Source organism: Sarcophilus harrisii, chromosome 4, assembly GCF_902635505.1.
Source record: "Sarcophilus harrisii chromosome 4, mSarHar1.11, whole genome shotgun sequence".
NCBI lineage: Eukaryota > Metazoa > Chordata > Mammalia > Dasyuromorphia > Dasyuridae > Sarcophilus > Sarcophilus harrisii.
Window position 1 is genome coordinate 435,744,669 of NC_045429.1, and position 6,256 is coordinate 435,750,924.

The following is a 6,256-nucleotide window of genomic DNA, read 5'->3' on the forward strand; positions in this document are numbered from 1 at the left end:
TTTCAGTAATTGGCAGAAGATGCCATCAGGCATCACACCCAGCGTTCAGCACACAGAGCGGAGCCATTGTATTTTCCAGCTACCCAACTGCCAGTACTTTTGGGAGACGGCCCGGGGGGGGCCCATCCTAATGCCCCTCATTGCCCTCAAAGGATGAAAAACAGCCTGCTTCATGCCTCTCCCCACCCCCCTCCTCCTGTCTGCGAGGGAGAGGGAGGATAGAGAGATTTCAGAGCAAAGGGGGAAGGAGGAGAACAGGGAGAGAAAGAGATGGTTGGTAGACCAGGAGACACGCTGGTGAGCTGGTCCATTTGGGGGCATTGATTGATTGGCTGGGCTGATTACAGCGGTGGTGGGAAGGCCCTGTCTAAACAACGAACCTGATGAAAGGGAAGTGGGGATGGAGAGAGAGGGAGAGAGAGGGAGAGAGAGAGAGCGAAAGAGAGAGAGAGAGAGAGAGAGAGAGAGAGAGCTGCCTTAGCAGTCCCCAGCAGGCTCCAGATTTCACATGAAAACCTCAATTAGAAGAGACAGCACCAGGCGGCTCTCGACAACACCCAAGAAGGAAGCAAAGGTGTAAGAGACTAGACTTGCTCCTGTTTCTCCCTTGAATCCCTCCCCCATCTCTTTCTTCTGGCAGCAACCCCCCTTCCCCAAGCTTGGTCTCTTGGCTGTCTCATCTCCCTTCCAAGTTTGGCAGCCACCAAATCTGTCCCCTTTGGTTCTTGACCTCAAGGGAATCAGGAGGCAGAGGGAAAGATGGGGATGAAAATGGCCAAGTTAAAACAGAAACCAGATGGGAAGGGGGTGGTGAGAGAAGAGAGGGCCCAGATGGGATGGGCAGGTCAGTTCAATGTCTCCTTCTATTACAGGGGCAGCAAGTAGAACGTGAGGGCTGCAGGCTTCCTGTCGAGGAAGGAGGATGCCGTATCTCATGACAAATAGCGGGGGGTTGACATTGGCCTGGGAAAAGGGAGACTCAGACATCAATTCAGAGGTGACTGCTTTTGTTCTCTAAAATCTCCACGCCACCGTCATGTTCCTTTTGCTCCTCTCCCCCCTCTTTTTAACAATTCCAGAGCTGAAGGAATAGATGCTTTTACAGGAGCCCGAGCCCCATATCCTGTTTCCCAGTACCCCTCACACAATACCCACCCTCAAATTAGAATGTCAACAGTTCAGCTTCCAAGACTATAGAACGAGACCAACATATCTCTATGCATTAGAAATGTTTAAAAAATAATAATAACAAGGAGGCGAGTTCCCAGAGTTAATCTTCCGGCACATTACCTAATTCTGTAGGTTATTTGTCGTATGTCAGGCTGGGGAATTAATCTCTTTGGAGGCAGTCATGCTGCCTCCTCTATTCTCTCCCCTTTCTGTGCCTTAGAACTTAGAAACTTCCTATTGGATTCTCCAATCTGGTCTATTGTCACAGGTGAAAGGGCAGGGAGAAGACAGCATGGCTCCTTTCACTGGCTTTTGGTCAGAGAGAGCTAGAACAAATGGGGAAACTGAGGCCCAGAGAGATCGCGGCTTGCCCAACGTCAGCTAGCGGCAAAGAGAGGATCTGAAATCAAGTCTCACATCTCCAGGTACAGTGCTCCTTCCGGGGCATTGCATCATCTCTTTTGTTAAGGGAAGAAACACAGCAGAGGGAACAGAGTTTGATTTTGGGTCCTGCCTCCGACACTTGCCGCGTCCCCCTGGACGAGCCACAGCCTCCCTGAAAAAATGAAGACAATAATATTTATAGCCTTCACCTTGCAGGGTTTCTCTGAGGATCAAACGAGAAAATATCTGTAAAGCACTTTTTAAATCTTAGTGTGCCATATAAATGTCAGTAATTATTAAGGAATGAAATAACCCTGAAATAGAATTCATGCCCACTCTCTGTCTCTACCTTCCTACACTCAAATCATAGGATCATAGATTTAAGCTGGAGGGGACCTCAGAAGTTACCACTATCCCGCCCCCTTCATTTTGCGATGAGAAAACAGGCTCAGGACTTTGGCCAAGAGCCTATGTAGCAGAGGTAGGATTTGAATTCATGCCCTCTCATCCAAGAGCCACTGGACCTGCTTCAGAATCTTTGACTGTTCTGTCATTCCTGTGACTATCAGAGTAGCCACTGGGAAGAAGCATCTCTCCAGTTCCCAGGGCATGGGAGGGTCCATGTGTATTGGGGTGCAATGCAGTGGACGTTATTATTGGACATTATTGACACAATGGCTCCAGGCACAGAGGCCACAGTCAGGGTGATATGGGTATGCTCTGTTAGGGCACTCTTCCTTAGGTCACCTGGAGACTCCTGTTGCAATTTGAACCATTTCTTCTAATTCTGATATCAGGGGAGAAAAAGAACAGCTCGTTGCCATTGCTCACATAACCATTTCTAAGGCTTCTTTCTGCCAGGAGAATGGAATCAATTTCTCTCCCACTTTCCTTTGAGAGACTAGTCTTACTCCCCATAACTTTGCTAATTTCCATTTCTTAATTTGGGAACCTACCTAGAAGGTGAGTTCCTCCAGGAGGACATTGTACACAGCAACAAAAAGATGATCAATTCTGATGGACGTGGCTCTTTTCAACAGCGAAGTGATTCGGGCCAGTTCCAATGGTCTTGGGATGAAAAGAGTGATCTGTACCCAGAGAGAGGACTGTAGGGACTGCATTGTATGGACCACAATGAAGCATTTTCACTTTTTGGTTATTGTTTGCTTGCATTTTGTTTTCTTTCTCATTTTTTCCCTTTTTGATCTGATTTTTCTTGTGCAGCAAGATAATTGTGGAAATGTGTATAGAAGAATTGCACATGTTTAACATTTATTGGATTTCTTGCTGTTTAGGAGAGGGGATGGAGGAGAGGAAGGGAGAAAAAAATTGGGAACACAAGGTTTTGCTAGAGTGAATGTTGAAAATGATCTATGCATAGTTTTGAAAATAAAAAGCTTTAGAAACTGAGTTTTTGTATTAAGACTCATTCATATACTCGAGGAGCATTTATTAAGCACTCACTACATACTTGGTTGGGAATACAGAGATCAATTAGGAGGCTATTGTAATAATCCAGACAAGAGACAGATGAGGGTCTTGTGGTGGCCATGTAAGTCATTGTTTGTCCTTTGGTTCTGAAGAGATCCAGTGACATCATGGGTCATGTCTTGACTTGAGTGAGTTAGATTTAAGTGGGGCAGAATTTACAAAGTCATTGGACTCATTCTCCCTTTCAGAGTCCCCGGTGTCCAATAGCAAGAACAAAAGTCTTGAAAGACAACTGGCGATGGACTGGAATACAATGGATGACTTTGACACCTTTAATGTCTGACCAAACTCTAAGCACTTCACAACACTCCCCTAAACCCCTTGTTGGAACAACTTATTCTCATCTACCCATTCTGTTGAGAGAAAGTCTTCATATGGCTTGGGGTAGAGATGCTGTAACTCACTGACAGCTTTGAAGCCTGTTGGTCACCCTCAGCCTAGTTTAACCCATCTGCCGGGGGTGTGACATGGCACTGCCCATCCTGTAGATGGGCATCCTGGTTTTTTTTTTTAACAAAAAAAGCAAAAAGTTGGGTGAGGGTAGACATCAAAAGTGGATGAGCAGCCCTCATACCAGCGGAGCTAGTCCTCCCTGGATACCCGTGTACCTCAGCCATGTAAGTAGAGAGAAGAGAACAGATGTGAAAGAACTTGTGGAGGTAGACTTAGCAATTTGGTCAATAACTTTTTATTAAGCATGTACTATGCGCTAAGCACTGTGTTAAGTGCTGGGGACATACTCTCAAGGAGTTCACAGTCTAATCAGAGACACCATGCAAACAACTATATTCATGCAAGATACATACAGAATAAATTGGAGATAGTCAAAAGAGGGAAGGTGTTAGAATGGAGGCGGATCAGGAAATGTTCCTTTTTGAGAAAATAGAAAGTTGACAAGACTTGGCCCTGCTTCTGGAAGTCCAGGAAGCTGTAGAATCATCCCCATCATATGCAGTTCAACAGATGGGAAAATCACAGCACAGAATAGCAGCTATGAATGACAACAATGTGTAGTACAGTGGGAAAAGTATTATTTGTAGCATCAGAGAACTGAATTCAGGTCTCGCCTCAAAAACTGTCTGTGATCTTGGGTGTGTCATTTCATTTCTCTGGGACTCAGTTTCCTCCTGTGTAAAATGAGGAGCTAGACTTGGGCTAGATCAGATTGTAAACTCCTTGAGGACATGAACTATCTTTTTGACTCTTTTTGTATCTCTAGTGCTTAGCCCAGTTCCTGGCACATAGTAAACTTAATAAATGTTTGTAATGGACTGAATAGCCTCTGAAGTCCCTTTTACATCAGTTTTACGGTCCTACAACACAAATCTGCCTGGGATTATGCAACATCTGAAACTACAGCTTTGGGACAATGAACTGGACGTGGCTATTTCCATAGTCCTGGCCAGGGTAACCCTTACTAGCCAATCATATACGTGGTTCACACTTACCCAGATGACTTTTGGCTCTGCTCCAGTGATGCTGTTCACCAGGATCCACTATAGATGGCCAAAGAAGCCCCTCAGAGACTTTGAAAGTCAAACGGGCAAGTGGGACACAGATCTGCCTGGGATTATGCAACATCTGGAAACTACAGCATCAGAATAATATATTTCCATAGTCCTGGCCAGGGTAACCCTTACTAGCCAATCATATACGTGGTTCACACTTACCCAAATGACTTTTGGCTCTCTCCAGTGATGCTGTTCACCAGGATCCACTATAGGCTGGCAAAAGAAGACCCTCAGAGATGTTGAGAGTCAAAAAGGCTGGTGGGATTAAGCATCAAGCTGTAATAAAAACATGAGCCCTGTTACATTTTTATTACCATCCGTTTCATCCCCACTGGCATCTTCTCCCATATTCCCATCAGCAGCTGGCAGGAAAAGGCCTGAAGAGGCCACACCCTTGCACGCCTGCCTCTGGGCACCATTTTCTTAGCAAACTGGTGCCTCCCCACATTCAAAGCCAGCAAAGAAAAAAGCAAAAAGCAGGTGCTGACTCCCTGTCATCTCCCACTCCTATTTATTTGACTATCTCTCCTGGTTCAGGGCGTCTCATTATTTCTGATCTGTGCAGCTTGCTGCTTTCAAGGTTTCATCTCCCCCTTCCCTGTCTGCAATGTGTCAATCAAGCGATGAGAAGAGCCAGCCTAGCTTCACATTCTCAGCATCTCTGCCCCAGGACACAAGCAAATGCTGACAATACCCTTGCAACAAGGTGGAGAGCTGCTGTTTCTCCTTTTAGTATTCTCCTTGTTGGGGGCTTGTTGAGGTGAAGTTTGAGGGTGTCATGCTCTTCCGTCTGCTTCTGTCAGCACCCACAATTTTGGGTGGCCTTGAGGATCTAGGGCCTTGAGAAATCTCTCTCTTTTAAAAAAATGTCAAGGGTTGTTGCCAATTCCACCTTTTCCGGAGCCAATTTAGACTCTGGAATCAAGCAGTATGTCTCGAGTCAAGAAAGTTTCTAGCAAAAAAAGGCTCTGGGATGGCTAGAGGACCCCATTTGTTCTCATATCCCCAGGGGAAGGGAGGAATAGGGAGTGTATTTTTTATTTTGTTAGCATAAAGTATTCTCAGAATAGGAAAATCCTACCAATTCAGGTGCACATCGCTGCAAATTATAGCCTTTGAGGAGCCTGGGATATTGAGGCAAGGAGGACTTGCCTATGGGTTTTGAACCCAGGCCTTCCTGTCTCCCTATCCACTGAGACACTCTGCTTCTTGTCTACAGGTGGAGTGGGAAAGAAGGGTGTGCCCAATGGTTCTAAATCTAAATCTGTCTGAACAACAAAAAATCTGTCTATGACGAGGGATTGAAATCAGAACAAAGGAAGCCCTCCTTCCTGGTTGAAGAAGGGTGAGTAAGGGAGGTGGCAGCATCTCATGGGATCATTGTTCCATCCCCTCATTTTACAGATGAGGAAACAGGGAAATTTGGGAAGTCTGAACAACAACAAAAATTGTCTATAACAGAATTGAAATCAGGACAAAGGAAGTTCTCCTTCAGGGTTGAAGAATGATGAATAAAGGAAGTGTCAGTATCTCATGGGATTATTCTTCCATCCCTTTATTTTACAGATAAGGAAATTGAGGGAGGCTAAATGTCTCACCCAAGTCACACAGATAAGGAATGTCAAAACCAGAATTTGAACCCAAGTCCATTGACTTCAAAGCTTGTGCTTCTGTTTTTAAAACTGTTCCATCCTTTCTCC